Here is a 17,784-nt window from a genome sequence, read left to right as displayed (position 1 = left end):
CACATTTCTAGGATTTTTTTTCAATGAAAAACCCAAATAAGGAAGTCTTGAGAGAGAGGGGGAGCATGGGAAATGCAGAGGATAAGAAGAGGACAAGGGAGAGAAAACATGGATCAGAAAGGAAAGAAACACGATAAAACAAGGAATAACAATGACTTTATACTAGGATGGTGAAATGTGACAGAAGATCTGGATTAACAAAGAATGTCGTGTTGGAGAAGGTCTGCTTCCATAAAAGCTGAATAAACAGTTTTCGAAGGGTATAATTAAAATCTACAAGCAGTGATGTTGCAACAAGTTTTGATCACCATTATTGCAAACTCTAATGCCCCGTACACACAATCAGTTTTCCCGTTGGAAAAAGTCAGATGAGAGCTTTTGGTCAGGAATCCCGACCGTATGTATGCTCCATCAGACTTTTTCCAATGGAAAAACTGCTGGAAAAAGATAGAGAGCAGGCTCTCTTTTTTTTTTTTTTCCGTCAGGAAAAAATCTGATCGGAATTTCCTATCGTGTGTACAAATTCTGACAAGCAAAATTCAGACGCATGCTCGGAAACAAATTGACGCATGCTCGGAAACAAATTGACGCATGCTCAGAAGCATAGAACTTAATTTTCTTAGCTCGTTGTAGTCTTTTACGTCACCGCGTTCTTGGCAGTCAAAAGGTTCAAGGCAGGCTTGAGAGGAATTCTGTTGGAAAAACAATCCAACTTTTTTTCCGATGGGAATTCCGCTCTTGTGTACAGGGCATTAGGGCCCTTTCACACGAGCATTAAAGTAAAATCTGTCTGTGTATGCAGAATAGCATGCTGGGTTTACTCACCGTGGAACTTAAGGTGCGTGGAACTTAAGGCGTCAATTCTCTGCATTGTGCAAAAAGGCTCTTTGACACTATGTGGACAGATCCTTCCCTCCTGCACTGTCTATCTTGGCAAGGCCATTTAATACAGTGAGGGTAGCTGTCCTGCACATGCTCAGTTTAGTCCCTATTGCTGGAGAGAACATTTCCTGTTTCAGTTGAACTGTTCAGGTCACATAATATTGACATCACATGTAGGCGTGTATACAGGCTGTAGTGGAAATCTCCCCCTACCTGAAAACTCGGCACTGGATAAACTGTGCAGTTTATCATGTGACAGTGGTATACAGATCAGCCCAAAAAGTATATAGTGGCAACATTTTAATGTAAAAATATTTTTTTTAAGCTGTGGTCAGAGGAACTATTTTCATATTATTGGGTTTAGTAACACTTTAAAGCGGAGGTTCACCCTAAAAAACATCTATGTACCATCCCATCGAGCATACTAGCGTCAGCTACAGTATGCCTTTTTTTTTTTTCGCTGTTTTTACCGTTTAATGTTTCAGTTTCTTTTCAGACTCCCGCAGGGAGTAGGCGTTCCTATGAAGAGGGGAACATGATTGACGTCCGGCTATGGCGCGCCACGTGTTCCGAAAATAGCCGGACTAGGTCTCGGCTCTTCACGGCGCTATACGGCGCCTGCGCACGGACTAGGAGCTGACTGCGCAGGCGCCGTATACAGCCGAGTCCTATTTTGGCTATTTTTGGAACGCGCGACGCGCCATAGCCGGACGTCAATCATGTTCCCCTCTTTATAGGAACGCCTACTCCCCCGCGGGAGTCTGAAAAGAAAGTGAAGCATTAAACGGTAAATACAGCGCAAAAAAAAAAAAAGCATACTGTAGCTGACGCTAGTATGCTGGACGGGATGGTATATAATTCTTTTAGGGTGAACCTCCGCTTTAAGTCTAGATCCATCTGTTTTTAGATGTCTCCAGTCCTGTATGTTTTATGGGTGGGCACTGGCAAAAGTAAACAGACAACCATCTGTTTACATTCACTTACATTTTGTGTGAATGTATCTGCAGGAAAAAAAGGTTTGCATCCCTTCCCTTGATGTGTGTTTTTTTTGTTCACATGTAAATGGATATTGTCCCTTCATGTCCATTAAGCAAAAAACATTTTTGACATCATGCACAGCTCTCTCTTTCTTGTGAGAGTTTTCCAGGAAGGGATAGGGGGTGAGTCACAAGAGGACCAATGAGAGCCGCAGAGCTGGAAGGTTGCCTCTGTGTGTCTGTGTATATCCAGGAAGTGAACAGGCAGCAGCTTCAGCTGCCCACAGTTAAAATGGTTGCAACCAGACTCAGTGGAAGGAGATTTCTGCAGCATATTTGGCAAGTACAGAATTACAGTATATAAAATAGGCTGGATAATAAGTGGTTGGAGAAAAGCTTCAGAATGGCAAAGAAGTTTTTATTACTAATTATGTAAGCAGACTACAGTTCCTCTTTAAAGTGGAGGTTCACCCGGAAATGTAAATTTTTAACATTAGATTGATACTCATTTTGTCAAGGGGAATCGGGTAGTTTTTTTAAAAAGAAGCAGTACTTACCGTTTTAGAGAGCGATCTTCTCCGCCGCTTCCGGGTATGGGCTGCGGGACTGGGCGTTCCTATTGGATTAACAGGCTTCCGACAGTCGCATCTATCGCGTCACGATTTTCCGAAAGTAGCCGAACGTCGGTGCGCAGGCGCCGTATAGAGCCGCACCGTTCGGCTTCTTTCGGCTACTCGTGACGCGATGTATGCGACCGTCGGAAGCCTGTCAATCAAATAGGAACGCCCAGTCCCGAAGACCATACCCGGAAGTGGTGGAGAAGATCGCTTTCTAAAACGGTAAGTACTGCTTAGATTTTAAAAAAACTAGCCGATTCCCCTTGACAAAATGAGCATCAATCTAATGTTAAAAAAAATAATTCCGGGTGAACTCCCGCTTTAAGGCCTCCTTCCCTCCCATTGGTGGTCTGTGCCTTCTGTCTTAATCAGGACTTGTCCTTCCATTGATATGTTCTGCTCTGCAGCATTCTCTCCACTGTTTGCATATGATATAGGCGGTGAGAATTTACGTCTCAACTACTTTCATGTTTAGGACAAGACAAGTTCACTTTTGTGCTTCTTTAAGGTTCCTGCAAGGGTCTCCCTACCGCTCACTTTAGACCTTCACCTGGCCTAGAGAGAAATTACTATTGCAAGTCAAGAAGCTGGAAGCCTTGCTTGTAGTGAGCAGGCTGTCTATGGCGACCGCACAATGCTGAGTTCTGAGTGGTTGTCATGAGATTGTACTTGGCCCATATGTGAGAAATCTGGTGTTGATGTGTAACCTGTTTAGTACACAAAGCAACATATGGTAAATGGTTAAAAGGTTCTCCTTAAATTGGTGGTAACATAATTTTTCTAGTTTTTCCAAGGTCTAAACAACGCCCTTGTATTCCTTTTTTTTTTTTTATATCTCCCTATTGGACAGACATGTCCTTTTATTTGTGTACATAATAATCCTGTAATTTTTCTCCTCCAAAAGTGGCAACATTTCAAGTTCAACTTTTTAAAAAGACTTATTTCTTATTGTTCGCATTAGTACGTCACAGCCTAAAACATTAGAGATAAGGTTCTGAGTCGAATAGTGGGTATTTATCTAGCCACGGCTACTGGCAGACCTATTGAAGGACTCTGCAGGCAGTCTCATTTATTCAACATGTGCTACTGCTTTGTAGCAAAGGAAATGTCAGTGCATTGCAGACTTTTTTTTTTTTTTGGTCTTCTGACCAAGCTAATCCATTGTACAGGCAGGTTGAATGGGGTGACTATGTGAAATGGTGTCTTAAAGTGGAACTCCAGGCACAAAAAAACATAATTTAAATGTATTCCTTAATAGCCACCAGGGATAGAAGTACACTTGTAAAAGTAGCAGTGGCATCATCAATATACTGTACAGAAAGCAGATCTGTGGGAGGGAACCAGTAGGCCCAGCCCACTACAAACTACCTACCTGTGTTGAGTAGCTATATGGCTGTACCATGATTTCCTATTACCACAGTATGATTCCCTACCTGTGTTGAGTAGCTATATGGCTGTACCATGGTTTCCTCTTACCACAGTATGATTCCCTACCTGTGTTGAGTCGCTGTATGGCTGTACCATGATTTCCTCTTACCACAGTATGATTCCCTACCTATGTTGAGTAGCTATATGGCTGTACCATGATTTCCTCTTACCAAAGTATGATTCCCTACCTGTGTTGAGTCGCTGTATGGCTGTACCATGATTTCCTCTTACCACAGTATGATTCCCTACCTATGTTGAGTAGCTATATGGCTGTACCATGATTTCATCTTACCACAGTATGATTCCCTACCTATGTTGAGTAGCTATATGGCTGTACCATGATTTCCTCTTACCACAGTATGATTCCCTACCTGTGTTGAGTAGCTATATGGCTGTACCACGATTTCCTCTTGCCACTGTATGATTCCTTACCTATGTTGAGTAGCTATATGGCTGTACCATGATTTCTTCTTACCACAGTATGATTCCTTACCTATGTTGAGTAGCTATATGGCTGTACCATGATTTCCTCTTACCACAGTATGATTCCTTACCTATGTTGAGTAGCTATATGGCTGTACCATGATTTCCTCTTACCACAGTATGATTCCCTACCTATGTTGAGTAGCTATATGGCTGTACCATGATTTCCTCTTACCACAGTATGATTCCCTACCTGTGTTGAGTAGCTATATGGCTGTACCATGATTTCATCTTACCACAGTTTCATTCCTCTATAGGTCACTTGGCAAAGAATTTCCATAAAGGGGCTGGAGTCCAGGTTTTTTTATTTTTTATTTAATCAACTTCCTCCCCTCTAACGGTGGCAGTTTTTCCCATTCTGTGTCAGTGTGAAAACAGCAGGTCAATAAGTAATTGATGGCATTGTTAACATCAATGTGGTGCCATGTGACGGCCATATAGGGTAGTACAGGAAGGTATAGCTATGATATGCTAAGATATGGATGAGCACTTGATGTCTTGAACATGTATATTGGGAAAGCTACCCCAAAACACTGGTCTGCCTGAGCTTGTGATCCAAATATATAGAGGCATTGGTGTATTCTGTTAACCAGAATGTTTAGGTTTGTGCATATTTTGAGTCTTGACTTTTTCTCTTCTTTGCTTGAAAAGTAACTTGTCATGATGGAATTGTGGGAGCTGCAGTTGTGGAAGTCTTGTGCTTGTTCCAGGTCAACAGCTCACAAATATAGTGAATAAGGCTACATGTACTCCAGGCTACCCTGGCTGCGGCCACAGGAAAATGCAAAGACGTCAAAAAATGCAAATCACATTTTTGCCCCAATTTTGCAGCGTTTTATGCCACACATAAGCAATTTAAAATATAATACCTAATTGTTTGGTAAAATATAAGATTACATTATGCCAAGTAAATAGACATCTAACATGACTTGCTTTAAAATTGCACACATGCTACGGTACTTAAAAATTTCCATAGGCGATGCTTTATAAGCTATTACCGGTTACTCTGTTAGAGTTACACAGGGGGTCTGGGGCTAGAATTATTGCTCTTGCTATGTTTTCGGCGATACCTCACGTGTGCAAATGCAATATTCATCACACACCCATTCATGGAAATGGCTGTAATAGTTCTGAATGCTGTAATGACCACCGTCTGGAAACCGCAGACAATCTGAGTGAAGAAATGTCATCAGCACACCAAGGATTCCTCAGAAGGGGCCAAAGCTTTACTCATAAGGTCACACTGTACACATACGACAATGTTTCGTAGCCAGGCAGGGCCCCTTTGTCAGGCAAGTGGCCCTATGTGGCATGTGTGGTGCAAACACTGTTTACATATGCGTGTCAGACCTATGTATGCATTGGCCTTTGCGCCGCGAGCAATAGGGCGCTATACAATTTTTTTTTTAACACTTTTTTTTATTAAAATGTTTTGTTTAAATCAACTTTATTGCTATTTATAGGGATGAACAACATCCCTAGTGATTACATGGGCAGTGACAGGTACTCTTTACTGAAACATATGGGGTCTATTAGACCCCAGATTGCTCTGACTTCTGCCCTTAAAAGCATCTGATCAAACTGAGATCGGTTTTATCAGATGTTTCCACAAACCGGTCCTCGGTCATCTCTATGGTAAGCTGTGGCATGTGGAGCTGCGAACACGCCTAAGCCCATCCTTAGCTCTGCGTGAAGGGGTTAAAACCAAAGGGGATTTATTATATTGCAGCTTACCTTTTGGTTTTAGCCCCAGCACGCCGAATTAAGGATGGGCTCAGGCGTGTTCTCAGCTCCACATTCCCGAGCCCGCCAGGAAGCTTACATTGCGGAGCGCTAATCGGGCAGTGAGACATTTCCTGATCCAGGGCTGCACAGATCGGGAAATGTCTCACTGCCTGTGATTAGCGCTGCGCAGTGTAAGCTTCCTGGCGGGCTCGGGCATGTGGAGGTGCGAACACGCCCGGGCCAAACCTTACGCCGAAGCATATGCAAAGATGTGGCCCCACTGGACTGGGCACTTTTCCATTCGGCTGCATATTTGGGCATCTCCCTTTTGCTGGGAGTGTGCAGCAAGTCACGCTCCCAGCACAGAGACCGGGGTCTCACCAAGAGCCCCCAAGAAAAGACAAGAAAATACCAAGATCAAGGTTTTTTTTTATTTATTTTTTCAGTATTTTTTTTTTTTTTTCAATTAGTGTCAATGGCCCAGATTCACGTAGGGCGGCGTAACTATGTGCGGGCGTAGCGTATCTCAGATACACTACGCCGCCGTAACTTAGTGAGGCAGGTCCCGTATTCTCAAAGAACTTGCACCCAAAGTTACGGTGGCATAGTGTAACTGTGCCGGCGTAATTCAAAGTAGGCTAGTGTGGGCGTGTTTTATGCTAATGAATCGTGACTTGACGTTTTTAACGAACGCCGCATGCGCCGTCCGTGAACGTATCCCAGTGCGCATGCTCAAAATTACGCCGCAAATAGTCAATGCTTTTGACGTGAACGTAACTTACGTCCAGCCCCATTCACGGACGGCTTACGCAAACGACGTAAAATACGACGCTGTTCGTACGTTTCCGACGTCCATACCTAACATGACTTACCTCTGCTTTATGAGGGGTAACTTTACGCCGGCGTATGTCTTACCTAAACGACGTATCTTGCTACGCCGGGCGCATGTACGTTCGTGAATCGGCGTATCTAGCTAATTTACATATTCAACGCGGAAATCTACAGAAGCGCCACCTAGCGGCCAGCGTAAATATGCAACTAAGATACGACGGCGTAAGAGACTTATGCCGCTCGTATCTTAGCCGAATTTATGTGTAACTGATTCTAAGAATTAGCCGCATAGATACGACGGCTCTCATTCGGACTTACGACGGCGTACATGGCGATACGCCGTCGTAAGTCCTTTGAGAATCTGGGCCAGTGTGTTTTAGGTAGGATATAAAAAGCAAAAGGTAGTATTGCTGCAATCGTCATGGGCAGGAAAATTCATTTTGGGTGGTTCTTTAGTGGCAGGTTATGGTAGTAGCACGAAATATACAGCTACATAAAAATATATATATATATATATATATATGTATGTATATGTGTGTATATGTGTATGTGTGTGTGTGTGTGTGTGTATATATATATATATATATATATATATATATATATATATATATATATATATATATATATATATATATATATATATTTATACCTGTGTGTGTGTGTGTGTATATATATATGTGTTTTTTTGGTTTCCTTTTGATAATACAAAATAAATAAAATGCCACCAAATGAAAGCCCAATTCTCTTTTGAAAAAAATAAATAAAAAAAAAGCAATATAATCCACCTGAATACACAAAGTAGTTTTGACGATATGTACGATTTTACTAACGCGTGTCAAAGTTGCATAATTGTGCTTGGGCATTAAGATTTGTTTTCCCCTTAGGCTTGAGGTTAATACTGCTTTAATTAGGCTTCAAACAGCCAGTAATTCTGTAACAATAGTACATTGCAGTAGTATACATGGCAAGTGCAGCCATTAATCAGAGTGGCCTTCCTGGCTGTATTCCGTACAAGACAAATATTATTTTAGGACTGTTTGCTTTCAGATTGAGCAGTTTATTTGTAATTCCTTGATCAGGAACATTTATGTTTTCATTGATATAACATTATTATCTTTTGCTGTGTCATAAGCAGAAAAACTTTTTGGATGCACATTCACATGCATTGATGTAAACTCCTATAATGTGCATGGACACATGGGCTAACATGGAGGGGTGTTTAGGGGCAGAGGGGAAAAAAGCTTAAACGTGTGAAATGTAAAAGCAGCGTTTCTGAGCTCTCAAGTGTGCACAAGCCCTTACAGAGCCATCAGGCCCCCTGTTAACACAACCTGACTTTACAAAAGTAGATTAAAAGCAGATTTTTTCATCGAAGGAGCTGGGTGAAGAATTGATGGCCAAACAATGACTGCGTCCTTTTGGATACAATCATTTTAGTATTTGGACAGGATACAATAGCCAGGTAATTAAGATGCCTTTCCTTTAACCACACTGTTTAGCATTGGTGGAGTCAGATTTCCCTTTCAGCTATGGCTTAAAGTAGTAAGAAAACCTTCTGTGTGTTGCTCCCTCCACAACTCCCCTAATACTCACCTGAGCCCCTTGTCGATCCAGTAATGTGCAAAGGAGCCTCTGCTGTCCCAGGTCTCTCCCTGTTCTCATTGGCTGAGACACAGCCAGTGAGCCAATGAGGTGAGAGCGGGGAGTGGGACGAGCCATGGGTCTGTGTACTTTAGACACAGAGTGGGGCTCGGGAGTGAGCATGCACCAGTGCCCCTCTAGTCGGCGGATTGCTATTCGGGGCACTGGTCAAGGGGAGGAGCCAGGAGCGCCGACGGGGGACCCAAGAAGAAGAGAATTTGGCTGAAATGTGCAAAACTTCTGCGCAGAGCAGGTAATGACCTGTGTGTGTTTTTTTTTTTTAATGAACCTTTAAAGGGTCACTAAAGGAAATTTTTTTTTTTTTGCTGAAATTACTGTTTACAGGGTATAGAGACATATACGTTAACTGATTCCTTTAAAAAATGATTAAAATAGATAAAAAACAATCATATATAATGTGCCTGCAGTTTAGTTTTATTTTTTGCTGTTGTTTCCTGGTTCTCTGATGTACAGAGCCAGAGAGCCAATAGAGGGCAGTGATGGTTTGTAAAACGAAACTGGATTGGTGCTGAGGGGTTTTAGACACACAGTAATCACACCTCCTTGATTAGTGACCACAGTGAGAAATCTCCCAGTACTGTGGTTATCAGGAAACAGACAACCAGGAAGTGTCCAGAACAGAGAGGAATTACAGCAACATCAAAGCAAAAAAAAACAATGAGGACATGAAACCAGGACTGCAGTAAGGTAAAGGAAGCTATTTAGCTAAAGAAAAAAATTCCTTTAGTGACCCTTTAAAATCACTTTAAATCTATGCATGTATGGCTACCTTTTTAAAGTGTTACTAAACCCAGGACCCTGCATTCACTTTATCTCGTCTCCCACAGTACACAGAACATGGAAATCAATAGTTTTAGTAAACATAAACTGCTAAATACTTTTTCTCATCAGCAGTATTTAGCAGTCTTATGACTTCTATGAGTGTCCAGTTAAAGCTTGTAAGAGGAGTTTTCATGTTTTCTCTGACAGTTTTTTTGAGGCTGAAGGACCCCTGACCCTCTGTCTGGACAGTGCTGATTAACCCTGTGCTGATCACATGCACCCTCCCAGAAAAACAAAACAAACTCTCCAGCAATATACACCAAATTGAGCATGTGCGGCATGCCCCCAAGGCTCTGTACTATCCGTAGATGTATTGGGGACTGTGGAAAAGGGGGAGGATCAGAGAAGACAGGATCAAACAGCCTTTTTACACTTTTTTGCGCAGAATGAAACCCTTTGGTTCCACAATGTGTAAAACAAGCTTGCTTTAATGCATATACAGACTGATTTTACTGTTGTGGGTTTTTGTAACACTTTATCCACTTCGTTGACCGCCTACTGCACTTTTACTTTGGCAGGTCGGCTCTATTGTGCAAAACCAAAATTAAGTGCAAAAGAAACTCGGGGGCAATCGCTCGCTAATTGGACACATGGGATGCCAATCAGCGGGTCACCCGCGATCATGCCTAAGCGAGGTAGAATGGCGATCTGCCTATGTAAACAAGGCAGATCGCTGTTTTGACAAGAAAGAAGATAGAGATTGGTGTTCCTGCTAGGCAGGAACACCGATCTGTCTTTATCCAGATAGAGCAACCCCACACAGTTAGTAAGTACCAGCTAGGCGTAGATTTAACCCTTTGATTGCCCCTGATGTTACCCCCTTCTTTGCCAGTGTCATTAGTACAGTAACCGTGCATATTTTTAGCACCGATCACTGTAATGTCACTGGTTCCCAAAAAAGTGTCCATGGTGTAAACACACAGATCCACATCCTGAGAAGAGAGGAGACTGATCGTGTGTTCTTTGTACAGAGGAACAACGATCGGTCACCTTTCCCTCACAGTTAGAATCACTCCCTAGGTATCACATTTAACCCCTTGATCGCTCCCTAGTGTTAACCCCTTCCCTGCCAGTGACATTTATACAGTAATCAGTGCATTTTTATAGCACTGATCGTTGTATAAATGTGAATGGTATCAAAAGTGTCCAATTTGTCCGCTGCAATGTCACAGTCGCGATACAAATCGCAGATCACCGCCATTACCAGTAATAAATAAATGAAAATGGCATAAATCTATCCTCTATTTTGTAGGCCCTATAACTTTTGCGCAAACCAATCAATGTACGCTTATTGCGATTTTGTTTTTACCAAAAATATGTAGAAGACTATATATCGACCTAAACTGAGGAAAATTAAAAAAAATAAGAACATTTGAATATTTATTATAGCAAATATTTTAAATATTGTGGGCCAGATCCACATAGATCGGCACCGGCGTAGCGTATCAGAGATACGCTACGCCGCCGTAACTTACTTGGCTTTGTTTCAAATCCACAAAGATTTTGTGCTGTAAGTTTAAGTAAGTGTATTTTTGGCGGCGGATTTCAAATTGGGCGGGTAGGGGGCGTGTTTCATTTAAATGAAGCGCGTCCCCGCGCCGAATGAACTGCGCATGCGCCGTCCCGAAATTTTCCGGCGTGCATTGCGCTAAATGACGTCGCTAGGATGTCATTTTTTTAAACTTAGACGGGACTTACGTACATTCCAATTCACGGACGACTTGCGCAAAAATAAAAAATAAATAAAAATTTAGACGCGGGAACGACGGCCATACTTAACATGGCAAATCTAACTATACGCTGCAAAATACCAGCTTTAACTATACGCCGGAAAAAGCCGACTAGAGACGACGTAAGAGAATGCGACGGCCGCGCGTACGTTCGTGAATCGTCGGAAATAGCTAATTTGCATACCCGACGCGGAAAACGACGCAAACTCCACCCAGCGGACGCCGAAGTATTGCATCTATGATCCGAAGGCGTACGAAGCCGTACTCCTGTCGGATCAAACCCAGATGCCGTCGTATCTTGGTTTGAGGATTTAAACTGAAGATACGACGCGGAAAATGTGAAAAGTACGCCGGCGTATCAGTAGATACGCCGGCGTACTCTCACTGTGGATCTGCCCCATTGTGTTTTTTTTCAAACTTGTCGCTGTTCTTTTGTTCATAGCACAAAAAGAAAAAAACTGCAGAGGTGATCGAATACCACCAAAATAAAGCTCTATTTGTGGGGAAAAAATGTATTTGGGTGCAGTGTTGCATGACCGCGCAATTGAGATTCAAAATGATACAGCGCTGAAAATTGGCTTGGGCAGGAAGGGGGTGAAAATGGCTTGTATTGAAGTGGTTAATCCGTCTATGACCGGTTTAAGTCAGGTTGATCTGCTGATATCTGAGAGCCTTAAAGGTTAAATCGTTTGCATTACTGGTTATGGCTGTGGTAGGGGAATAATTATTTGGGATTGTACAGGTTTGTGCTGGGCTCCAGCAGGAAGGAGATGGTTGCCAGTGTGTTCTTTGCACTGTGAACTGCTGTTAATGGCAGAATGTTAATTAAATTATAGGATTATCTGCCACTGATCAGTACTCAGACTAATTGGATTAAGCCAGCAAACAGCATTACACTAACATGCAGAGTCCTCAAGCTTTTCTACCCACACACACTGCACATTAATTACACAGGGACAGATTCTCGTAGAAGAGCGTATCTTTGTTCCGGTGTAACGTATCCTATTTACGCTACGCCTCCGCAACTTAGACGGGCAAGTGCAGTATTCTCAAAGCACTTGCTCCGTAAGTTGCGGCGGCATAGCGTAAATAGGCCGGCGTAAGCCCGCCTAATTCAAATGTGGAACAGGGGGGTGTGTTTTATGTAAATAACTTGTGACCTGACGTGATTGACGTTTTTCACGAACGGCGCATGCGCCGTCTGTCGAATATCCCAGTGTGCATTGCTCCAAAGTACGCCGCAAGGACGTATTGGTTTCGACGTGAACATAAATGACGTCCAGCCCCATTCACAGACGACTTACGCAAACGACGTAAATTTTTCAAAATTTGACGCGGGAACGACGTCAATACTTAACATTGGTACGCCGCATGTACGCCACCATATAGCAGGGGTAACTTTACGCCGGGAAAAGCCTAACGTAAACGGCGTATCTGTACTGCGTCGGCCGGGCGTACGTTTGTGAATTCGCGTATCTATCCTACTACGTGTGCTGTTCTGGCTGACTAACCCCCAGCCAGAACAGCTTAGATGATGGGGGCAAGCTTACTGAGGAGAAATTCAGACAAAGAAAAAAAAAACAATTAGAAGGGAAATCGAAGGAAAAGGTAAGTGAACCAACAATGCACTAGCTTAAAGGAACCTATTTAGAAAATAAAAAACAAACCTTTACAACCCCTTAAAATACAGTTTTATGAAGGTGATTGTCCCTGATTTTGGTATTCTTTAGACAATATATATTTTTTACCAATAATTTCAAGAGAAGTATGGCTAAATCTTTTTTTGTCGTTCTTCTCTTGTGGGTCACTAGATTGCACTTGCTGACCCAGAATCAACTGTCAGTGGCCAAAAGCTCATTGTTGGCTAATATTACAGAGCCGTTCCAGGCTGTGGAAGGATCCCAACCATATTGTCGGGACCCACACAGATGCCTGATTGACAGCTGCTCTGGCTGTCAGCACATCAGATGCTGTTTTTTTTTGATAATCACATACTGTATATACTCAAGTATAAGCCAAGTTTTTTAGATGCAAATAGCCCCCTCCGCTTATACTCGAGTCAGTGTACCTGTCGGGTTGCGGGCGTCCATTTTTCAAAACTCGCCACTTCCTCCTGGTCCGTGATGCGCGTTTGACATTGTGTTCCGCTACCACCTATCACGGAGGTCCTCTCATTCTCTGACTTTCCCAGCAGACACTGTTTTCAGTGTTCTGCCTATCATGCCTATCCTCTTTTCCGCGAATGAAAGAAGGTCCGTGATTGGCACGGCACAGCACTGAACACAGTGTCTGCTGGGAAACGAAGTCCGAGGATGAGAGGACCTCCGTGATAGGCGGTAGCGGAACACAGTGTCAAACTCCTATCACGGACCAGGAGGAAGCCACGAGTTTTGAAAAAATGGACGCCCGCGACCCGGCAGGTACACTGACTATCATGGAAGGAACGGGCTCAGTGAGAATGGGCACAGTAAGGCTGAAATGGGCACAGTGAGGCTACAATGGGCACAGTCAGAATGGGCACACTAAGGCTGCAATGGGCACAGTAAGGCTGCAATGGGCACAGTGGGAATGGGCACAGTAAGGTTGCAAATGGGCACAGTAAGGCATGCAAATAGGCACAGTAAAGCTGCAAATGGGCATTGTTGACCCTCTTTTCCTCTTACAGTAGCTGCTGCATTCTCACCCTAGGCTTATACTCGAGTCAATACGTTTTTCCATTTTTTTGTGGTATAATTAGGGCCTCGGCTTATATTCGGGTCGGCTTATACTTGAGTATATACAGTATATTCATATATTTTTGGGCACCTTTAGATTGCAGAAAGCACTAATTTTACTGTGGTGGAGATTGAGGCCCAGGTTCACAAAGGACTTACGACCGCGTATCTCCACGTACGCCATCGTAAGTCCGAATGTGCGCCGTCGTATCTATGCGGCTGATTCTTGGAATCAGTTACGCATAGATTTGGCCAAGATACGAGCAAATGAGGTAGATACGCCGATTCACGAACCTACGTGCGCCCGGCGGATCAAGATACGTTGTTTACGTAAGGCGTCTGACCGGCATAAAGTTAACCCTCATAAAGCAGGGGTAAGTCATGTTAGGTATGGACGTCGGAAAAGTCCGAACAGCGTCGTATTTTACGTCATTTGCGTAAGTCGTCCGTGAATGGGGCTGGACGTAGATTGCGTTCACTTCGACTAAGCATTGAGCGGGCGTAATTTACTTTGAAAATTCAACGTGATACTGAGCATGAGCGCGCATGCGCCGTTCGTTAAGCGCGTCATTTACGTGGGGTCACGACTCATTTACATACAACACGCCCCCTACCAGCCTAGTTTGAATTAGGCGGGCTTACGCCGGCCCATTTACACTACGCCGTCGTAACTGAGAGCGCAAGTTTTTCTGAATACGGGACCTGCCGCTCTAAGTTACGGCGGCGTAGTGTATTTGAGATACGCTACGCCTGCCTAACGATAGGCGCTTCTTTGTGAATCTGGCCCTGAGTGTTTTTCAGCTGACTTAGAACTTTCCTGCCCCCATCTGATAACTGTCTGTGGTCTTCCTGGTACACAGAGCTCAAAGGAGTTCTATGGTTAAACATACAGGTTCATTTTTAAAACATCAGCAATGCAAGAATTATTTTTGATAATCCAATATAAGTTTACTTGAAAAATTGCCCTCTGTTTCCACAATGTCCTGGATTCCCTGCATGCTTAGCAACATCAGTTTCGTACATATCCTATGTTGCCTTATTGTCTGCAAACTGTGATACCTGTACTGACTCCACCTTCTAAAAGTCCTCCTCTCAGCACCTCCTGTATTTCAGAAGGCAGGCTCTGTGAATTCTGTGACACATCCGTGCTTATTTAACAGGATTTAGTAAATTGTGTATCAAGTAAATGTGCAGGGATCTTCCAGATCATTCAGAATAACAGGAGTTAGCTAAAAATAAAGCGTATTTATAGTCAAAATTTTAAAACATATTTAAAATTTTCACACTGTATTTTAACATGTAGTTTACTTTTGCAGTCAAATGTGAGAAAACTCCTCTGCATGGCTGTTATGTGTTCCTATTCATAAATCAAACCTATATATTTAAAAAAAATTGTGTTTTCTTTTGTTTCGTTTTATTCAAATTGACTTTTATTCAGAAAACACACAGTAGTTACAACCAATCGAATAAAGCTGTCCAACTATGGCAGCTATATATAATAATGATAATCATATAAACAGTAGTGTTTAGCAAGAATTAACTGATTACCACAAAGAATAAATGCAAGTGAGATGTGAGGAAAGGGATGTTAAGAAACATTGATTGCTGTCTCAGTGTGATTCCAGATTTATTTTACCAACTATGCAGAGATGGTGGAATGGGATAAAAACAAATGTAAGAAAACAAGACTATTACAGCAGAAGAGCAGATAGAAAAGAAAAGCAGAGAAAATGGGGTAGAGAAAGAAATGGGAAGGAGTGGGCCTCTCCAGGGCACTTGGTTACATAGGGCCAGATTCACGTAGAATCGCGGCGGCGTAACGTATCGTAGATACGTTACACCGCCGCAAGTTTTCATCGCAAGTGCCTGATTCACAAAGCACTTGCCTGAAAACTTACGCCGGCGGCCTCCGGCATAAGCTAGCGTAATTCAAAGGGGCGTGTGCCATTTAAATTAGGCGCACTCCCGCGCCGGACCTACTGCGCATGCTCCGTTTTGAAATTCCCGCCGTGCTTTGCGCGAAGTGACGTAATTTTTTTTGAACGGCAACGTGCGTAGCGTACTTTCGTATTCCCGGACGTCTTACACAAGAAATTATTTTTTTAATTTTGACGCGGGCGTACTTTATACAGCACATACGTTGGCTGTGTAAAGTTAGGGCAGCTAAAACGACGACTAACTTTGCGTCGGGAAACTAGACTAGCAGCGACGTAACGAACGCGAAAAACCGTTGTGGATCGCCATTACTACTAATTTGCATACCCGACGCTGGTTTACGACGCAAACTCCCTATTGCATCCTAAGATCCGACAGTGTAATTTAATTACACCTGTCGGATCTTAGGGCTAACTATGCGTAACTGATTCTATGAATCAGTCGCATAGTTAGGAAGACCCTAAAACAAAGATACGATGGCGTATCAGGAGATACGCCATCGTATCTCTTTTGTGAATCTGGCCCATAGTCGGTAAGGTTGTAAAAATACATCAGTCCACCCAGTTCAACCTGTGGTGTGTGCGTACGTGTGTTTGTCCATAGTGCATTGTATATATGTTTAAGGTGTCCATCTAATAGTTTTTTTTAAACTATCAACGTTTGCTGCTGATACCACTGCTTGTAGAAGATAATTCCACATCCTTATTGCTCTGACAGTAAAGAACTCTTTACGCAGATTACGGTTAAACCGCTTCTCTTCCAATTTCTGTGCATGGCCACGTGTCTTTTTTTAAACTCCCTTTCAGTGAAAATGTTTTTTCCCTATAAGGTCACCATTGCGGTATTTGTATATAACTATCATATCCCCTCTCAAGCGTCTCTTCTCCAACGAGAATGCCCCCACATCCATTATTTTATATCATGATAACTAAAGTGGACCTATCATGGCTCTATACATGTATATAGGAGAATAAAAAGGACCTGTTATGGCTCTATTCCTGCAATTAACCCCACAGTGGAGCGGAGAGCGGAACGGGAGGAGCGGTCGGGCGGCAATTAGCCCCACAGTGGAGTGGAGAGTGGAGCTGGCGGAATGGGATGGCATGCAGGCAGGAAATTTGCTGCCCCCCTGAAAGTGCTGCCTGGTACAATGGTACCATCGGGTCCCATGGTAGGGCCGGCCCTGATGCAGCCTTAGAGTAATAATCAAGTTCCAGAAGTGCATAATGGGGTAGTGCCAAGAGTACATTTTTTTTTTGTTGTTGTTGTGCCATGAATGGGAACATGTAAAAAATATAAAGTAGGGGTTACAGAAAAAGTGTAAATATACCCTTTCACAGGGTTTGACAAATTTGCTTGGAATCTAGGAGCCAGCTAAAAAAGTTAGGAGCCAGAAAACGCGTCCCGTCCCGACTAGCTCGCGCACAGAAGCAAACACATAAGTGAGTAGCGTCCGCATATGTAAACGGTATTCAAACCACATGTGAGGTATCGCCGCGATCGTTAGAGCGAGCGCAATAGATTTAGCTCTAGACCTCCTCTGTAACTCAAAACATGCAACCTGTAGATTTTTTTAAACATCGCCTATGGAGATTTTAAAGGGTAAAAGTTTGTCGGCATTCCACGAGCAGACGCAATTTTGAAGCGTGACATGTTGGGTATCAATTTACTCGGCGTAACATTATCTTTCACAATATTACCGGCCGTCGCGGACCCGCCGCGATCGCGCAGAGGGGGAGGTGGGGGCGCACGGAGACACAGGATTTTCTATGGAGATGGTTCACATCTCCACTCCAAAACGCCTGAAGCTCAAACAAGTTCTGGACCCTTTTTTGTTGTGCGAATCGGGCTGATTTGGGCGTTTTTGAACGTTTGTATTCCCATAGAAACTAATTGAAACGCTCATTTCAAGCATCTAGCGCGACAACAAGCGTTTCTACGGGTGTTTAGTCACTTTAATCTGTTCTGTGAAATAGAA

At 43.1% G+C, this 17,784-nt stretch overlaps 1 protein-coding gene across 3 annotated transcripts in view; it reads left to right on the top strand.

The window, feature by feature from the left end:
- The window catches only part of PLCB3 (phospholipase C beta 3), a 268,516-nt gene that overhangs the window by 98,053 nt on the left and 152,679 nt on the right, over positions 1 to 17,784 (top strand). The gene's annotated exons all lie outside the window — the stretch shown is intronic.

The sequence above is a fragment of the Rana temporaria genome, chromosome 11, assembly GCF_905171775.1.
Source record: "Rana temporaria chromosome 11, aRanTem1.1, whole genome shotgun sequence".
NCBI classification, from domain to species: Eukaryota; Metazoa; Chordata; class Amphibia; order Anura; family Ranidae; genus Rana; species Rana temporaria.
Note: the sequence above shows the minus strand (reverse complement) of the source record. Positions and strands in the feature narration are given on the sequence as shown.